This window comes from Cibotium barometz, chromosome 43 (assembly GCF_041138505.1).
Source record: "Cibotium barometz isolate CiBa-2024 chromosome 43, ASM4113850v1, whole genome shotgun sequence".
Taxonomy (NCBI): Eukaryota; Viridiplantae; Streptophyta; class Polypodiopsida; order Cyatheales; family Cibotiaceae; genus Cibotium; species Cibotium barometz.
This window is the reverse complement of record NC_141088.1, coordinates 986,034-1,006,840: the sequence shown is the minus strand read 5'-3', so window position 1 is coordinate 1,006,840 and position 20,807 is coordinate 986,034. Positions and strand designations below refer to the sequence as shown.

General features: G+C 38.1%; 1 pseudogene across 1 annotated transcript; it reads right to left on the bottom strand.

The window, feature by feature from the left end:
• Nucleotides 1-3,396: 3,396 nt before the first annotated feature.
• LOC147613405 (ammonia transport outward protein 2 pseudogene) lies at nucleotides 3,397-4,703 on the bottom strand (annotated as a pseudogene). Its single transcript, XR_015263179.1, has one exon. The product of XR_015263179.1 is annotated as an ammonia transport outward protein 2 pseudogene (transcript).
• Nucleotides 4,704-20,807: the final 16,104 nt, after the last annotated feature.

Here is a 20,807-nt window from a genome sequence, read left to right as displayed (position 1 = left end):
AATCTCCTAAAAGTTTTATCAGTAAATCTTAAAAAGCTTTAAAGTGTTCTTAATATTAAAGCTTAAAGATTTTATAACATAAGCTTTAAATGCTTAACAATCAAAAGATTACAAGCTTCAATGCTTTAATTCAAAAGCCTTAGCACTTTAAAACCTTTATATTATAAAAGTTTTAAAAGCTTTAAAGCTTCTAAATTCAAAAGCCTTAGCACTTTAAAACCTTTATATTATAAAAGTTTTAAAAGCTTTAAATTTAGATGCTTTAAAGCTTATAAGTATCAAAATCTTAAAAAAAACTATTTTTTAAACCTATAAAAGCTCTAAAGCTTGGTACCTTAAAGCTTTATACTATAAAATCCTGAAAGAGCTTGAAAGCTTTACACTTTCATTTAAAAAAAAACTTTAAATTTTAATAAGGCTTAAACTAAATCTTTAAGCCAACTTTCAAAAAGATATAAAGCAATTTTAAAAGCTTTGTATTTTAAAACCTTTAAAAAGCTTTAAAATTTACATCCAAAAGTTTTTAGAGCTTTAAGTAAGTTTCTTGAAAACAAAAGGGTTACCTTTTGGAAAATAAGCACCAATGGCTATAACCAAAAGGAGAATTTCAAAGGTTTTGTCAACATTTTTTCTTTGCAGATTTCATCAAGGATTGCTTTTTGCATGATTCAACCATGAGGATGATGACTTCTCTCTTGAGCAAGAGGGCAATTCTGAACATTAAGGTATTTCTGATCCTCTAGGTATGCCTAAACCTATTATAAGAAAAGGAGACTTAAGTCTAGTAAAAATTAGCTTCTAGATTTTATAGACCTTTCAACGTTATAGATGAACAAGAACATCTTGTGCATGAGTCTATCATTGACCACCATGAGACCATTACTACACGCACATGAAACACTTATGTTAAATATCTTGTGACTTTCAAGAATCATCCTATTGAAGATGTTAAATGGATGCTAGAAAGTTTTTTTATTCTTACCAGAATTTCATCTACTCTTACCATTCACGCAATTGAGATCAATTGCTACCACCCAAGCAAGAGGGAATGTTAGGCATAACCTCTATGGGAATGTTATGGGAATATATTTAAATCCCTCTTAAAAATATTATTCTACCCTCTTAGATAATTCGGGGACACGTGAATTATCTTTGCGTCATGCCAAATTATGTTAATATCATGGGTGATGCTATTATAAATATTAATACATTTGGTGGATATTGACGTATGCTTGGGGTCTCCAATGTTTATTTTTAGTTGGTTCGTATGTAGGGGTGATTCCCAGTTTACTTACGCCTGGCAAACATGTGTGTGATGATGGTTTGTATGCTTATGGAATATTTATTTCACCAATTTATTGTTGGTTATTTTATATGTGAAGAGGATTCCAAGGATTGAAGAGGAGTTGCACAAATTTATTACTTGGCACACCATTTTTGTAAACAAGCTTTGTATATACATGTGCTAGCTTGTGCACATTTTGATTTTGAAAAAGCCATAGTTTATCAAGCATAGACTTGATCTTTAATATTTTGTAAAGCGTGATATGCTTTAAACCCAAGCCTCAATTTATGGGCACTCTATTTTTGAAGATAAGAGAGTGTTGTGCAAGAAAAACACCCTTTTTGTATTTTTGGAGACTATGCCTAAATTAGAATAAAGTATCTCGTAACATATGTGGGGGAAAATAGGCCATACACACATGAGGGGGGATGATTACACCCAATCTTAGAGTCAAGCTTTTGTGAGCTAAGTATTTTTATTTATTTTTGAATATATTGATCATGATCATGTGGTGTTTAATGAATTGTTTGAATTTAAATCAAGTCTTGAAAATTTATTTAAATTCTATCTCCCTAGAAGTTTAGATCCATGTCAGTGGTATCAAAGCTAGACCTAGGGATAAGGGGACAAGAATTGAGTAGTAAAAAGCTAAATTCAAAGGTTTTTGAAGGGTTGCTTCTATTAATCAAAGGGAAAAAACCAAAGGTTAAGAGGAGAGTAGTAAACCACTTTTAGAAAACCATGAAACCACTTTATACTTGAAAAGCGATTTTTCTAGATTCTTAACCTCATCCTGATCCATCTATATGGATGAAATCTATAATTTATAGGGAATCCAACTTAGCTTTTGGATTGCTGAACCACTGCTGGAGGGAGAAATCTATAATGGACGGTGTTTGTGTCTCCACAAGTCAATTTGTGAGAAATATTCACACTGGAAGGCTTTTTGAAAAAGAGGTTTAGTTAATTAGATTTCTTTTTTCTTTCTTCCTTTCCTTCTATCCACGGGCGACAGGATTGGCAAAGAGCCTCCGATTTTTTTCTTCTTCAATCAAACCCGTTGGGTTGCACTACGCGAATTATTCCAAGGAGGAGAAGAAGTCAACCAAAGCATAGCTAAGCTTTTGATAATAAAGCTTTAATAAGCTTATATATATATATATATATATATATATATATATATATATATATATATATATATATATAATCCACTCTACTTTTTTTTTAGTGCATCCGTGCGGCTAAGTTCAAGGAGAGAAACTCCATTGTTTTTCTTAAAACAAGCTTTGCAATAATTAGACTTTACCAATAAGCTTTAGAAACCTATAAAGCCTATCCTTAAAATACAAATTCAAGAGAACTCATCACTCCCCACAAAAAGGCAACAATTCAAAATTTTCAAATCTTTTAGAGGACGGAATCGAGCCAATCATTTCGTGACTAATTCAAAGGCTAAACTCTCCATCTCAATTTACTTGTTGCAATGGCTACTTTACCCATTCTGCCCCCACTATTCTGCCCCCATTGTACAAGAACAAATCTTAGCACTTCAAGAATAAATTGCTAGTGAATGAGAACTCTGACGTAAATTAGAGCATCAAGTCAAGCGTACCAAATGCAAACGCGATGCTTCTAATTCTTTCGATTCAAATGAGGAAAGTGATCACGTTAGATGCATTGTTAAAGCTACATTGCGTGCTCATAATTCTAAGAAAGACTCACAAATCAGTCCAAAGGCATTCACTTTCTAAAATTATAATGGCAAGAAGGATGCATGAGTCCTCATTGCTTGGATTAGCCAACTAGATGACTATTTCTCTAGCGAGAGGTTCTCAGAAAAGGATAAAATTAAATGTGCTTGTAATCATTTGATCGAAAGTGTAGCTTTATGGTGGAACATGATTAAGCAAGGTAAACATCAACCTTCAACATGGAAAGAGTTTCAGGAACTCTTAAAGAAATATTTTCTACCATCGTCATAGTACAAAGCTAAAGCACGTCAAACGACGATGGGATACTCTACGCCAGATTGATAAAGAGAATGTCCAAGCTTATATTGACAAATTTTGGGATATTCTTTTACAAGTTCAAGTAATTGAAAAAGTCAAGGAAAAAGAGAAACATAGAAAATTCATTTTGCAGGATTTAAGTCTACCACCATTAGGCTGATGTTAACATGTTTCATCCACATAACCTTAACACAGTTATACATTCTTCCACTTGTAATTATCTTTGAGGATGATATCATTATAGCATAATATTATAGCACACAAGCAAAAGAAGAATACAAGACATATTACATGAGGTTTCTATCTAAGGTAACAAGCTACTAATATTTAATGAGGTTGGGTGCTACATGGAGGCGATGGATGTGTTGTAGCTCCTCTTATTAAGCTTTTTTTTTAATGGAAGGTGGGGCGATCTTGCCGACGGGGAGGGTGAGAATAGGATGCTCCTGACTGGCGAGGAGTCCAGAGAGGGCGTTATACCACGCGATGATGGCGGTGAAGACGCCAAAGAAGCCACCGGCACGCTTGACTTTAACATTCTGCTTGTATTCAGCGATGGTGAGGAGGGTAAACGTAATGGAGAGGAAGGCGAAAAGGGCGACAAGGCCTACGGTGGTGCGAAGGCTGGCGATCAAAAGAAGAAGAGTAAAGATGGTCCAGGAGAGGAGGAAAATGGCGATCGCGTCCACCTCCACCGATCCGTCAACGGAGGCGTAGGCGGAGGCTACGCCGAACGACGGGATGAGGATGGCGGCGTAGGAGAGCCAGAAGGCGCCGTAGGAAGTGAAGGCCGTGGCGCCGAAGGTGTTGCCGGCGGCAAACTCCCACATGCCAGCCAGCGCTTGGGCGACTCCTCCGTAAAACACAGCCGCCCCCACCACGGCGTTAACCGGGCTGCTGGCCGCGCTCATCCCGAAGATGCCCGCATTATAGCACGACAGCACAAACGTTGTAAGCGCGAAGCCACAAAGCCCTAGCGGCCCCGGATTGCCCATATGTTGCCTCATCTTGGAGTTAGTCCCAGCTGGTCGACTTGCTTATGGAGCTTTGCCTGCCCTGGCTTACAAAAAACACAGCAAATCAAATGCCCAGCTCCCAGCAAATCACATGCCCTGCGCAGCTGCCTTGCTACCCGCTGAGCCGAACGAGAGCACCTTCAGATTCAAAATCACAGACAGAGAACACTTGATGCCTCCTCTTCTCCAAAACGCGAACACTGCCCTTCTCACAACCCTCCACAATGAAATAATCCCTTCTCTTCTACACCACCCAAGCAGCAGTCACCCTACTCTTTCTGTGTTGAACTGAGTAGAAATCAAAGGCCGAGTAGCTTGTCAACGACTTGCGAGAAACGGCACGACTTGCGAGAAACGGCAGCCACCCCAGTCCCTCACTTCTTCTTGGCTTTTCTTCAGCACCGTAGCCTAGTTGCATACGCAACTTTGAAGATAAAAAAGCTGGCCACACAAGAGTACAGGGCCCATTGATGTGTGTTGGGAATTTGACCTTCTTAAGAAGGATAAAGCTTGAACAAGATCAAATTCCCAATACATATCCGTGTTTAGAGAAAACCCGCAAACCGTTATAACACAGTTGCAAAATTCATGATCTTACTTGTAAATTTTATTTTTGCAATTTAAAAGATTGACAAAATTTTAAGCATTTTAGTTATATTTTAGTGAAAAAAACTTGCAAATATTTAAAAAAAACTTGTAAATTTTAAAATTGCAAGTTTTAAGATCTAAGAAGAAAAATATTCTCCGTGAACATTGATACACATCCTACAAAACAATGGCCCCACTTGAAAAAAAAATGTTGCATCACTTGAAGCAAACTAGAACCTTGACGATTGAAAGAGTCAAGAAAACTATCTCGTGACTCGACCAAAGCACTTGACTACTAACATTGTCAAGATCTTAAAGATACTTGGAGAAGGAATTTTAATTCTCAACCACAAACAAACGTATTAATATTTATAATGGCATCACCCATGATATTAACATAATTTGACATGACTCAAAGATAATCCAAGCGTCCCCGAATTATCTAAGAGGGTAGAATAATATTTTTAAGTGGGCTTAAAATATATTCCCATAACATTTCCTGTTGCTTGAGTTTGTAATTGCCCTCAATTGCAAACTCATAACATTCCCTCTTGCTTGAGTTTGCAATTGCCCTCAATTGCCAGTTTGTTGAAAAGAACGGGGAAAGTACGAAAATATTTCTCAAGCACCCATCTTGCATCTTCACGTGGATGATTTTTGAAAGTTATTAATATTTGTTATATTGGTTTCCAATACGAGTTGGTGTAATTTGATGGTCAATGATAGTATCTGGTAGTAAAATTTCTTGGTCTCCTTCAAAATAAGAGGTGGTTCTTAATATACTGGATGAGTGGGAAGTGGTCCTTTGAAAGGTTTTAATAAGCTAACATGAAATGAATTATGAATCTACTAATGAGAAGGTAATTCAAGTTTATTTGCAACATCATTAATTTTGTGGATCACTTTAAAAGGTCCATAAAATCTTGGTGCAAGCTTAACAACTGTGAATTTTTTAACACTTTTAAGACAATATTTTTTAATTTTTAAAAGTACATAGTCTCCAAGTTCAAAAGATATAGCTTTACGTTTACGATTTTCTCGCTTAACATACTTTTCTTGAGCATGAGCAATAGAATGTTTTACGTCAGTCATAATGGTAGTAAAATCAATAGTGAATTAATCAGCAGCTTTGATTTTGTGAGAAAGTCTAGTTTCTGGAATAGGCAAAAGTTTTTCATACATAGTTTCGAAAGGTGCTCGATCAGTATAGCTGAATGAGGAGTATTATTGTAACCAAATTGGAGAAGATGAATGTACTTATCCCATGAGTTAGGTTTTTGGGTAACATAAGCTCTGAGTAGATCTAAGATAGTGTTATTCGTAGCCTCACTTTGTCCATTTGTTTCCAGATGGAAAGCTGTTGAGAAATCTACTTTAGTGCCTAAGTTGGAGAATAATGTGATCCAAAAGTTACTACAAAATCTTGAATCTCTGTCAAAAACAATGACTTCTGGCAATCCGTGATGTACAGAGATTTGTTTGATAAATATATTCGCGGCTTGTTGAGAAGTCAAAGTTTTCTTACAAGGTAAAAAGTATGCTTGCTTACTCAAATGGTCAATTATTGTCTAAATCATATCGTTTTATGACTTGATGTAGTAGGCAAACCTGTGATGAAGTCCATGGATATTTGTTCCCAAAGTATCATTAGGAATTGGTAGGGGGTAAGAAGTCCTTGGGTTTTACCTTTGTAGCTTTTAATCTTCTAACAAATAGAACATTTATCCCCAAGAATTTTGCTATATCTTTTTTGAGATGAGGCCAAAAGAATTCTCTCGATATTAATTGTAAGGTAGCTGAAACACCTCGATGACCCATGTATGGTGGTTGATGCATTTTGTCTCTAAGCTTAGTCCAAATTTTAAAAAAATTTGAGTTTGTATCATAGGATTCTCTCATAGGACTTAATGGTTGACTTTGAATAACAGAAATATTATGAATACTAGAACGTCTACTTAAAGCATCGACCACAACATTTTCTTTGCCTGGTTGATATTGAATCATGGGTTGGACACTTTGGATAAATGAAGCCCATTTGATATGTCGATCAGAGATCAATGGTTGAGTCAATACATGACGAATTCTTTGTTGGTCTGTCTTAATTAAGAATTCAGATCCCATTAAATAATGTTTCCAAAGTCTTAAAGCATGGACAACCGCAGCTAATTCTTTGTCATATATACTATTATTTCTTTCTGTTGGTTTAAGCTTATGACTTTCATAAGCAATTGAATGTCCATCTTGCATAAGAACAACACCAAAGCCTTGTCCACTAGCACCAGTAACTACAACGAAGAACGGTCGTTGAAAATTTGGTAATGTAAGAACGGGTGCATGGGTCAATGCTTCCTAAGGTTCTTTCTTTATCCTTCTTTTTTTCAACAAAAATTATATCTTCAATGCTAATGTTTTTATCTTGCATTTATTTTGCAAGATAGAGGCAAAGGGTATAGGCTTTCAAGGAGAGATAATCCAATTGTCCGAAGATTGTTTTGAAGCCGTGTTCAGGTGTGTTAAGATTGTCATCATTTTATTGGGTTGTAATGCTAGATGTATTTTTATATGGAAAGGAAGGGTGACTTTACTACATGCAAAATGCTACCTGGAAAAAGTTATATTTTTTAATGGTGTGTCTAGCTCCTACCCGTCAGAGACGGGTTGCGACAGTAGTGATGCAATAATAAACGCACTACCACTTTCTCTCTCTAGTCTCTAACACACACACACACACTCTCTCTCTCTCTCTCTCTATCTCTCCTCTCAATATCACACATTTCTCGACCTCTCTCTATCCCTCTCAATCTCACATCCTCTCTCTCTCTCTCTCACATATACTCAAATTATTATGCTCCGTGTTCTTCATCAATCTATTAATTATATATTTGTACCAATTATATATAATACCATGTGATAATTCCACCGAGTGTTTTTGTCAATACACATGATAGCTCGATACTCCCACAGTGGAAGCAGGCACCAGCGAAGTTGCCCCAACGCAGCTTACAGGGTACCTTGCCCAGAGATGGTCCATGATCTCCACCCAGATTGGCCTCTCGGTCTGCATGCTAACCTTGCAAGTTTCCATAGGAGCCCGAGGGAGAGGATAAACCAACTCTCCTGAAAAAAAAAAAGAAACTGCCTTCTTGGCAAGAAGCTTCCCAACTGCCTCAGTTTTAGCGAAAGAACCTCGAAAAGCCTTTACCCAAATAGGCAATCGAGGTAGGCTTAGAGTCAGCATCCATGATTCTAGTGAAGCCACCTGGCTCTCTACCTTTGTTTTTATATTTAGCCACCAGCTTACAGAACTCGCCTGCAGTAACTGCAGCACTTCCACCGCAGAGTCGTCCTTAGAGGATTCTTCCAGGAAATCCAGGTCTTCGTCAGGAACCTCCTCATCCTCATTCTCTTCAACCCACATGTCTTCATCGATGATAGCATCTTCGATCTGCAGCTTAGCCTGCTCGTCCCTAGGTTTCTTACTAGCATCTTCCACCTCAGTCGAGGCCGTCTGGCCTTGCGCTTCGAGGCCTCATTAGGTCCTGATTGCTTTACCCAGACTCAGAAGTGTTGTTCCCTTGCAACGTCTTCCGTTTTGATTTGCTTACTGTCATTCTGCAGAACCTCGATGGGTAAACCTCACGTACCAGCGTCGCCACCCGGACAGCTCGCTCCCACCACAAGCACACGTACTCTCTCACACACACACACAGAGGGTAAAGCGAGAGTAGAATACATTGTAACGTTGCAATACGGTTTTATTGAGGGTAGGCAAATCAATCACCCTATTCTGAATGTGATGTTTGCCGTTGAATGGGGAGCTCAACAAAGCAGGATGATTATGCTCTAGTACTCCTCCACCTGGAAAAAGCCTTCGACAAGACAGCTTGGGATTTCATCCACATGACTCTCACCAGACTTGGCTTTCCTCCTAAGTGTGCAACATAATGTCAGGCTACCTCTCTTAAGGCAAGAACTCGAAGATTGATTTGATGGATGGGCTGTGACCAAAGAGATTCCTCTTTTTAAAGGTGTGAGACACGGCTGTCCTTTCAGTCCCTTATTGTTTGCTCTAGCTACCCACCCCCTTCTAAACAAAATGCAATCCTTCTACACCTCTAGGCAACTCAAGGGAATGGAATTGCCTTGTGGCAAGAATTTTCTCGGGTAGGCCTTTGTAGATGAGCTGGTGATGGTATTGCAGGCTAAAATTCATTATCTTGAGTGTGCCAAAGCACTCCTTGAAGCCTTCTCACTAGCTGCTCTGCTGGTGTCAGCTACAACTGGTCCAAGACGAAGTTGGTGTCCCTACAGGGTAACTCGATATACTGAACCCATTTGGGAATGCTGAAATCATCAATTCTGGTCAGTTGATTAGGTACTTGGGGTACCCTATTGGGGTGGGAGTCTCTCCCCACCAACAGTGTGCCTGGATTCTGGAAAGAATTAGGAAAAAAATCATGGGTTAGTGTCACATTAAATGGCCTATACACGTACAGCTCAAGGTGGTGCATGTATTTCTTTAATCTCTCATCATCTACTTTTTACCTTGGGTTAGATGGAAGAAATCCAACGTGAGGACATTCGAGCAATGGCTGAAGAGGTTCTTCTGGTCTCTGGGGATACTATGTAGCCTCCTATGGCATTAATCAGTTGGGACATTCTCTCTCCCTAAAAGCCAAGTGGGTATGGGCATTCTCAACCTCTTCAGACATCTATCTTCAAGAAGGGTGGTTATGCTTAATCACTTTTGGCTGCAGGATGAGCCAGCTTGGACCCACACAATGCATGACATTATCAAACAAAAGATCACCAGCACCCCATGCTCAAGGGCATGTCAATCAATCAAGTACTCCTATATAAGGCCATGTCATTATTAAAGCTTGATGGTCTGGCTGATGTCTTCTTGAAGTCTTGTGATTTCATCTTGTCCAAAATTCAGTCGCACGGGAGGAAATGTGTCTTCTTGAACTCTCTCTCTCTCTCTCTCTCTCTCTCTCTCTCTCTCTCTCTCTCTCACCACACACACACACACACACACACACACACACACACACACACAAAGGCATACACATTGGTAGAATACTACAACAATAGTCAAAGACTAAAAAGCATCTTTTAAGTAAAACATAGTAGATTGCCAAATAAATGTACAACTACAATCTCAAGTGTCACAAGGTCGGATGGCCTCATCAAAAGCGAGAGCCATGTAAAATGGTGATATTACATGTGGGGGAAAGAAGGATGCTTATCGTCTTTGGTGCAATGGGTCCCCCACTAGTTGTGGTGAAGGATCTGCGATGTAATGGGTCCCAATCATCTGTGGTGCAGGTGGTTGAAGACTCCACGTCTTGATACATACATGTTAACCATTTTGCAGGTTAACATGGTTGCACTTGCCCAACATATCATAAAGCACTTTTCCAGCTTACCCACGTGTAGCAGAAACCCATCTAAATAGAAAACTCATAAACTTTGTGTATATACTTGCTTAAGGCTAGAACTAGTGGGACCATGACTATTTTTTAGTTATGACTGGCTAAACATTTGTATATAAGTCATTTCCAACATTAAGCTATAGACATTCATTCCCTTACCTATAGAATTTGAGGACTCCCCCTTCCCCACTCTCTTACTTATATGTGTTTTGTCGGATTCATGCATGGTTGATGGTAAAGCAACTTTGGATGGGGACTAGCCTAGGGCTTAGCTTTGTTTTCCCTTTCATTCTAAGCTCTTAGGATCACCCAATATTATTCAATGTTGATTAGGAGGTCACACTCCAAAAAACATACGATTTTGGAGATTTAGATGTGTAGATTTGTTATGTTTGACTCTGTTTTTATTCTTATTGCATTAGGTCATTCTATTTGCATACATTTAAAGAAAAAATCCCTTATTTCCTTGGTGATTTGCATGATTTTGACCCGATTTTGAAGCCCTAAAAATACTTTGATATTGTTATATTAATTCAAGAAATAGCTTAGCAATTATGATTAGGAGTGTAATCCACTTCGAAAACATAAGGTACAAGCTCCATTTGGTGTACTACTATGAGAAAGTTATGAGATTCGCTCACTCATTTCATAGTTTTTGTTCATGCGTTATTATTGAAATTGGTAGCTTAGAGCATGTAAAATCAACTTAAAACAATAAAAGAACACATACCAATAATTAAGATTTTCTATCGCCCCCATTCAAGTCTAAGAAACCATTAAAAAAACTCCAAAAACTTGACCAACTCACTTATCAGGTCGGTAGGAGACGTGAGCCCAAAGTCCCATGAGAAAAAGTTATATCTCTATAGAGACATGATGTAAGCTATGAGTCTAGAGACATGAGTCGTGATCCTAGAGACATGAGCCATGATTCTAGAGGTAGGTGAACCCAATATTGTACCATGTCGATTAAAATTGCCTTGAAGACTTATAGGAACAACCTACGCATGTCCTATAAAAATTTTATTGTCATACAGTATGTACCAGCACCAAATTCTAAAGGAAATTTCTTATCCTTTATTAGAGCATTAAGTATAATTATTGCCCAATAAATATACTTAATGCTTAGAGCCCCACGACTGCTTGGAATTTGTGCCCAAGTAGGCCTATTCATGAAAATCAAAATGTGTGAGCCTATTTCTCAAAACAATTTGTGAGCCTAGCTAGGCGTAAGTTGTGAGCGGCATGAAACCATGAGTCTAGCTCACCAAACCCACATGAGCCACTACATTTTCCAAGCGCTTTCCAACAATAGGTCACATGATATGGTTTTGAAAAACTTATAGGCATGTTATCGAGGTCCCACCTTTTTTAGTATTCAAAAAATGGGAGTTGGGAAATTCCCAAACTCACGAATATAGTGTTTGTCAATCTTGAGTTAGGTTTACCCCAAGCTAGCTATGGCCAAGCAACCCAATAACAATAATTGCGGGGCAATCAAGACATGTCTCTTTTGTAGCACTATCAAGGGCAAGCAATCCATAAACCAGCTAGCAAAAATGAGTCAGCAAAGCACACACTATCCAAGGAGTTAATCCATCTCTTAAAATGGGTCAAAAAAATCACACACAATGCAAGGAGCTATTCCACCTCTTAAATAGGGCACATTTTGGAATTCTCTTCACCACAGAGAACTAAGTTTTGACTCTTCTTTGTTCAAATTCTCTGGAACGAGGATTAGTGAACGCGGGGAAAAGAAAAAAACCAAAAAATAAAAAAAGGGCACATTTTGGAATTTTCTTCACCACACAAAACCAAGTTCTAGCTTTTCTTTGTTCAAATTCATTGTTCGAACGAGGAATAGTGAATGCGGGGAAAAGAAAAGAACCAAAAAATTAAAAAAATAATAACTTGGTCAAAACAACGTGTCTAAATCCAATCAAACCTACACGTTAGAGATGGATTCACGAAAGAGAAACCCTTATTGAGACAATAATCTAGTTGGTTGTAGTGCATCAAACCATACCTCCTCAAACCCACCCAGCCCTCAAACCCGCCCCATCAATGACCAGCACTCAACAGCGTGCTCCCTTATTAAGAAGGCAACACTCCTTTAGATCTCTCTCTCTCTCTCTCTCTCTCTCTTAGTGTTCCCCCTATATCTATGTATATATATGTATATCAAGTATTTTCATTTCTATTGTTGGGTGGTTTCATACATTAATTTTTTTTCCATGTAGCTTTGTTTTGGCCATCCTATGTGGCTTTTTTTTCACTTATTAGTCTCTCTCTCTCTATCTCTCTCTCATTATGGTTAAAAGTCTACACCCTAATATGACATAAGGATTGGAGTAAGTTTTAGCCATGGACAAACTTAAGTCAATGCTTCTAATCTACTAAGACTCTACTCTCTCTCTCTCTCTCTAATCTACTGACTCTACTCTCTCTCTCTCTCTCTCTCTCTCTCTCTCTCTCTCTCTTTCACACACACACACACCCCCCCTTCTATGAGTATGTCTCTTGCTCTGTCTGTCTTTCTTTCACACATACACACACACATACACACACACACACACCTTGTATTTGTGTGTCTCTTGCTCTATTTGTCTTTCTTTCACACACACACACACACCCCTTCTATCTATATGTCTTTTTCCCTCTCTATCTCTCTCTTTCTTTCACACACACACACACATTCTCTCCCTCTCTCTCTCTCTCTCTCTCTCTCTCACCACACTGTGTACACACCCCTTCTATCTATATGTCTTTTTCCCTCTCTATCTCTCTCTTTCTTTCACACACACACACACACACAACACTCTCTCTCTCTCTCTCTCTCTCTCTCTCTCTCTCTCACCACACATAAACACACATGTGTACATACCCGTGTGTGTGTATGCACACACACACACACACACAACTCTCTCTTTCTCTCTCTCATAAAACAAGGATGACAATAAACCAAGATAAAATGACTCTTTTTACTTCCACATGCATCACATTCTCTTGCATATACATTTCTCTTTCTTTCCATTTATTCCTTTAAGTAATCTATAATTCATAACTAGGAAGTTTTTTCTAAAACACATATAATGAAATAGTAATGTCCTATCTAGTTTTAAGACATCATTATCAATTTTATTTAATTAAAACCACCATGCTCACTCAAGCTCACTACGGTAATTACCCTCCTTCTCTCACTCACACACTCTCTCTCCTACACATACACCCACAATCTCTCTCTCTCTCTATATATATATAAATATATAAATATATAAATATATAAATATATAAATATTCAAGGAGTGATCGGGTTTTTTCTTGAGGATCCTCTATGCCTATGCTTTTGGCTATACCTATACGAGCAAGAAGCTTACCCCTAAATCCAGAACCAAAAACATCGAAGGTAAGGAATTTTTTAATCAAAACTATACATTTGGTGCTCTGTGCCATAGAGGCTACATAGAGCACCTTAGAGAGGGCTTTCAAAAAGAAGAGAGTGAAGGCAGATTGAGGGGTGTAGTCCCTGTGCGATAATGGTGATGCCATCCACCACAGGAAGCCGACCAAGATAGTGCGCCAACGCAGCATCATGTCCATGGACCTTGGCTGGTCTCTCTGTTGGGCCGCCGCCTCTCCCAGCAGAGCAGCAAATGCGTCAATTTCAACCACCCTCTGCAATTAAAGGAAAAATTAAAATATTTTCCTATGCATAATTAAAAATGTTTCTAAGTTGTAAAAGGTTGATTATTACCTCTTGCTCAATGTCTTCTTTTGCCAAAGTGTTGGTGGGGGTGGAGAGGTCAATCGAGGACTTAGCCTCATCCTTTTTAGGTGCTTTGGTCTCCTTCATCACTCCAGCAAGCAAGGGTATCCTTTTTAGCCTCTAGCTTGTCTTGTAAGGTTGTGAATTCCTCCTCTAGAACTAGGGCTTGCTCTGTAGTCTCAACCACAGGCTGCATCTTCTACTACAGTGGGCTGTTCAACTGCAGATTGTTTACCCTCTGGAAAGTACTCTGATGCAAGCTGCTCTTCCACACCAGCACTCGTACACCTAGTGCCTTCACTTCCTTGTCATCCCTCAACAAATACCCTACCAACTGCAATGTAGGCATCTCTACCTCCTCATCCGAATCCTCATCACTGATGAGGAATGCAAAAGTGGCGAGCCATGAGAGGAACCTAGTTCCTAAATTGCCCTTCCCCAACCTCTTCACCTCCTACTTGTTGAAGGTATAGTAAGCTCCTGTGGGGATGCAGATGTCGATGAAGCGTTCAAGGCGCTGGATGTAGGGGCGGGCATATTGTTGAATGTACTTAAGCGGCTCAACAGGCACCCATCGATCATAATTGGGGCAATGGGAAAAGGAGATGGAGTGGGGAGCTAAGTATTGCTCCATGTATGCAATCTGCGTCTCATAATGTTGGGATGCAAGGGCGAGCGACTCTTCAAAGTCAACTTCACGAGTGAACATGACAAAGAGCTCACTCTTGCCCGCCCAAGGGGTGGTGGAGAGGAACTCACACAAGTTGTCAAAGTGGGTAGCCATGTGAATGCAAAGAGATAGTGTGAGCTCATGCTTGGTTTCTATCACATGAAAATGAGAAAGAAGGCACCAGTTAAAATTTAAAGTTTGGCCTTTTCACACGAGACTACTAGACAAAAAAATTACAGTTTGTAAAAATATTAAGATTTCAGTTAAATAAAGATTGGTTAAAAAAGTGCTTGCTACAAAATTACAAGCATGTCATCTAATCTAAAATTGTTATAATGTCTTCATTTTTTGCCTCTCTTGTGACATTTACTTCATGTTGATCTCCATCTCCTTGTTGACTTGAAAGCTCGTCATTGCCTTCACCTCGATCTTGAAACTCTTGCTCCTCACGTGCATCAGAACAGAGGCTATTTTCCCATATACCCAATTCATCTTCAAGCTCTTCCACATGCTTACTATGTGTTGGTAGGGCTATGCACCTTGCTGCTGAAAATTCAAGGTCCCCCATTTGCAATGATTCTGAGACCATGGTTGTCCCCTCCTTACGCTTCCCAATATATAAAAATATAGAAAGTGGCACAATAAGCAGAGTGTAAGGGTTAATTCTAGACATGTAGTGGAATCAAATATACCTTTCTTCTCATCAACTTGAAACTTGACTCTTCCACATTGTCAAAGCCCATGATACTAAAGTGTTGATGCAGGTCTGCTAGGCTCCAATGTTTGTTGCCACTCGCTCAATCCATCCATTTTGCATCATCATAGCTACCTCAATAGACACAATTTCTTCTTCTAAGGCTTGAAGTGGGATCCTTTTGCATCCATCTTTGATAGTGCAGATGCATGTACAAAATAGAGCGTGCCTTCAAGAGCCTGAAAGACACTATAGAATCTACTACATTGCACTTGTACACATCACCTTGATGTGACCCCTCATTAACCTCCCAACCCTCTCCTAGTAATCCTTGAATGAGTTCAGACCATACCTCCTTTTACAAATATACATTGTTTTTGTTTGGTGCATTGGCATGGAATTGAACATGTGCACAAAAACATGTAAAGGACAAAACCAATTTAGCCCTACTGGCCTACTGGCCTAGATGCCTTTGAAAAATTGAGTGATGTCTTGATATCACTTACCATCTTAAACTTTAAGCATAAGATGGTCTAAGCATCAGGTTTGGACCATTCGGGATTGTTAAGAGGGGGATTGGGGATCTCTTCTAGCTACCAAATAAACCTGGTTTTTTATCTACAAAATATGAGTGAGAAAAGAAAAAGATATTGTAGATCACTTGGGCTTTGAGATACAAACATTGCCTCTCCAATGGATGCATGCATAGCATAGAAAAGTCTAGTGAGGCTTTGGAGTGGTTGTTCCTCAACATAATTAGAGGAAAAAATATCTGCAGATAGAGACATAAGAAAATAAAGAATCATAAGAAAATTTGAATAAAAAAATCCAATATTAGCATGTTGTTAAAGCTGTGTTTATATGACACTGACAATTCGAAGGAAACCTTGGTTGTTGTAAGATCCCTATCCCCACCGTGCAACGAATTTAGGGGTGCTAGAGCATTAGAAGTAGCACTTCTTACGCGGGACAAGGTTCCACACTCGGGGCCTCGCCCACGGATATCTGGACAAGAGAGTAATCCATCGGTTCTTCCAAAACCGAACTCGGAAAAACTTCCCTTGCTCGAAAAGCTCGGGCGATTCCTCCAGGATAAATTTTTCTCTAACATAGTCAAAAGCCTTAACTAACTGAACTGATCAGACCGAACCCGTAAATCCCATTGACAGATCAGGGAAAGATTGCACTTGGATCATAGAGACCAATGCTTTTTTCCTCATTAAGAGGCACAGCCGTTGATTCTTTTCCATAGAACAATTTTTGTCCAGGATTTACTTCATCTAGCATACCATAAAAGAATTGAGTCTCAATTTAGGGATCCATCAGTCCAACCTAACCCCATCCAATCCCATGGGTTAGCCAACCGCCCAACCACTATAGTGATGGGATCCAATTAGGAATTTGGTTAGGTTTTGTCCTGGGTACCAGGGAAAAGAGTTCCTAGGCCCCCTAGCTGGATATTCATGCAAACTTAAAACTAGTCACACCACTTACACACCCAATATGAAATTACCTTTTTCACAGATTCAGTTGTCTTTAAAACAATCATTTAATGAAATCATAGTCACTGATCATAATCCTCCAAAAATTTTCGGTTGAATTCTAATTTCTAATTCCTTCCTCAGTGTACCTATGGCATCATTGGCAACCAGAACGCTCACACCACCTGCCACTCAGGGGTCTTTTTGATGGTTCCTAGCTCATAGTACTCGGCAATATTCACATATCAAAATAGAATCTTCGTTGAAGATCAGCAAGATCAACCAACAGATCCATATAAAAGAACCATGGACTCATTCGTAGAGGACCAGTAAGGTCAATCAACCAGATCCATGCCCGAATTCAGAAAACAACTCTTACTCCTTGTTCCAATATCTTCCACCACCATGCACGTGTGGGTATCGTCGGCAACCCAAAGCCCGAGCACCGTATAGTTAGAACCCTCTAGGATCCTTTGCAGGTGACCTAGCGCTTTGCTCATAGGCCGCTTCATGTCCTCCAATGACTCTTCGTCAGCTGTTGCAACTTTATAAGATTAGGTCTCCACGACCTCAATCACAAGACGGTCAAAATGCTTCTCTAGCATTCTTGACATAAAACAGTCATTTAAAAAAAGTTCAAAAATACAGTTTCTATAACGAACTCTTGTCTTTCCACATTGCTCCATATCAAACCACATTAATTAATTCCACAATCATTTCATATTTATTCTCATCCAATCACATCATTTTTATCTCATCACATCTTTCCTCAATTTATCCTCATCAGATCTCATCCACTCGCATCTACCCATATCCACATCTCATCACATCACATTCATTCACATCTCATCCATTCAGGCCACATCACGTTCACTCACATCTCACATCACATCTCATTCATTTTACCTCACATCTCATTCATTCACATCTATCCCAATTCACATTCCCATCACATCACATACATTCATATCCATCACATTCACTTTCATTCATATCCATCACATTCATTCTCATCACCATTATATCACATCACTTCTATCCACATCATATCTCATTCATACACATCTCATGTCATTCATCCACATCCATCCAATCGTTCACATGTATGACTACTCGCATCTATCCATACATTCATATCTTCACTTCACATCCACATATATTCATGTCACATCTCATCTCTTTACATCACATCACATTCTTTCACATACACATCCATATCCATTCTTTCATATACATCCACATCCATTCTTTCATATACTCATTCACATCCATTCTTCTCATACACATTCACATCCATTCTTCACATACACATCCTTATCCATTCTTTCACATACTCATTCACATCCATTCTTCACATACACATTCACTCACATCTCATATCATTCATTTACATTCTGATTCACATGACATCACATCCCATCCATTCATTCACATTTATCTGATTCACATCACATCTCATCACATCTATTTACCTCACATCTCATCACCTCTATTCACATCACATCCATTCATCCATTCACATCTATCTAATTCACATCACATCTCATCACATCTATTTACCTCTCATCTCATCACCGCTATTCACATCACACCCATCCATCCATTCATTCACATCTATTTAATTCACATCACATCCATCCATCATCATCTATTTAATTCACATCACATCCATCCATCCAATCATCATCTATCTGATTCACATCTTATCTCATTACATCTATTCACATCTTATCTCATTACATCTATTCACCACCTCATATTGTCATCATCTCTATTCACACCACATCCATCCATCCATTCTTCTCATCTATCTAATTCCCATCACATCTCATCACATCTATTCACCTCATATTCTCATCACTTCTATTCACATCACATCCATCCATCCATTCGCATCTATCTAATTCACATCACATTCTCATCATCTCTATTCACATTACATCCATCCATTCAATCATCATCTGATTCACATCTTATCTCATCACATCTATTCGCCTCATATTCTCATCACTTCTATTCACAGAATTAAAACATAGAATTTAAGAAGATTCTAATTTTTGATATAAAGATTCTTTACGTATCTATTTATGCATAATTCAATTTTAAGGAAAATAACACTTTTTGAAATAAAATTAAATTCTTTATGCATCTTCCTATGTATAAATTCAATTTTAATGAGAATGACACTTTTGAAATAAAAATAATTCTTTTATGCATCTTCCTCTGCATAAATTTAATTTTAATGCGAATGACACTTTTGAAATAAAAATAATTCTTTTATACATCTTCCTATGCATAAATTCAATTTTAATGAGAATGACACTTTTGAAATAAAAATAAATCTTTTATGCATCCTTTCTATGCATAAATTCAATTTTAATGAGAATAGAACTTTTGATATAAAAATAAATCTTTTAGAATGCACAAATGGAGGGAATTACTCTTTTAGAATAACCTAATGATAAACTTTAGTTCCACAAAATTTATGAAAATTTTGCCATAACCTCCTTTGTATGGCTGACCATTTCTCAATTTTATCATTCAATTTATGACTTGAATTAATCCAATTTGAATTCTAATATCTCTAATCTACTCCATTTTCTAAAAATCAAGAGAGTAAACAATGAAAAGAGTTTAATCAATCTTTTAATTAAACTTTCTAGGATTGAGAAGAGCTGAATTGTAAAGAAGAGAAGGGGCGGCCTTTCCATCAAGGCATAGCATGAGATTTTAATTCAACATTTACAAAGCATAAAATTTGAGAAAACCATAGATTTAAAAATTCACAAATAAGTAAGAATTAAGCTTACATGGAGCTTGTAAGCTTTCCTTTGGCTTGAGGAATTGAGGGTTCTACTCTTGTTTGCAGCACCAAATTCACTTGGAGAGGATTAGGCCAAAAAACAATTGAATTATTAAGAAATTCAATTATAAATGGCTCAGGACAGAAGCAGAGTAACAGTGCATAAACACCATTATGATTTTACAAAGGAGGAGGCTTCTATTTATAGGAAAAAGTGAGCCTCTAACCAAGCAAACTGATTCTAGAATTTTCCAGATCAGTTTGGTTACTTTTTTGACCATTTTTAGGTCAATTTAGCTTACTTTTTAGATCTAGTTAAAACAGGAGAGAGGAGAGATGAAAATATCTCATTATTTGTGAGTTTAAAACTCATCCACACATGTGAAATAGGCGCCTCCTTCATGAGGAGAATTTCCCACACTGAGGTGTCAAGAATGCATCATTTCCTTTAAATATCTCTTCTTTTTTAACTAATAAACCTTGTCCTTAGTGTCCTTATTAGTCAACTCTTCATCTTATGTGAGTATTTACTCATTTTTGGGGAATTTTCTTTTATTCTTCAATTTATCTCCTCCCTACATTTGGATTAATCTTATTGGTCCATAGGAACCTTAATCCAAAATTTTTAGAAAATCTGGACCTTCAGGATAAGGTCCTTTTTACTTATTTTTAATTTATTTCAATTGCACATTGGAAAGTTCTTTTTGAATTTCTGTTTCGGAGAAATTTAGTTTAATAAGAAAGGATAATTTTCCATCCAAAGATATCTAAAAATTGAGTTATCTCTCTCTAGAATATTTTCTCTCTCTAGGCCAAAACAGGTAGAAACAAGATCTTTTATTATTCTGAAAAGGGGATTGATTACAGGGAAAGAAACTGGACATCTTGATGGGCTAGGGAGGAATCTTACATTCTCTCCCACTTGAAAAATGTGAGATGTCGTCATCTCGCAAGTGGAGTATGATCTCTTTCATCTTCTTCTTCTTCTTCAATTACTTCCAGCGTTACTGCCTTGGAAGTGGATGGACGATTTGGAAATATCTCTCTTTGCCTTCCCCTA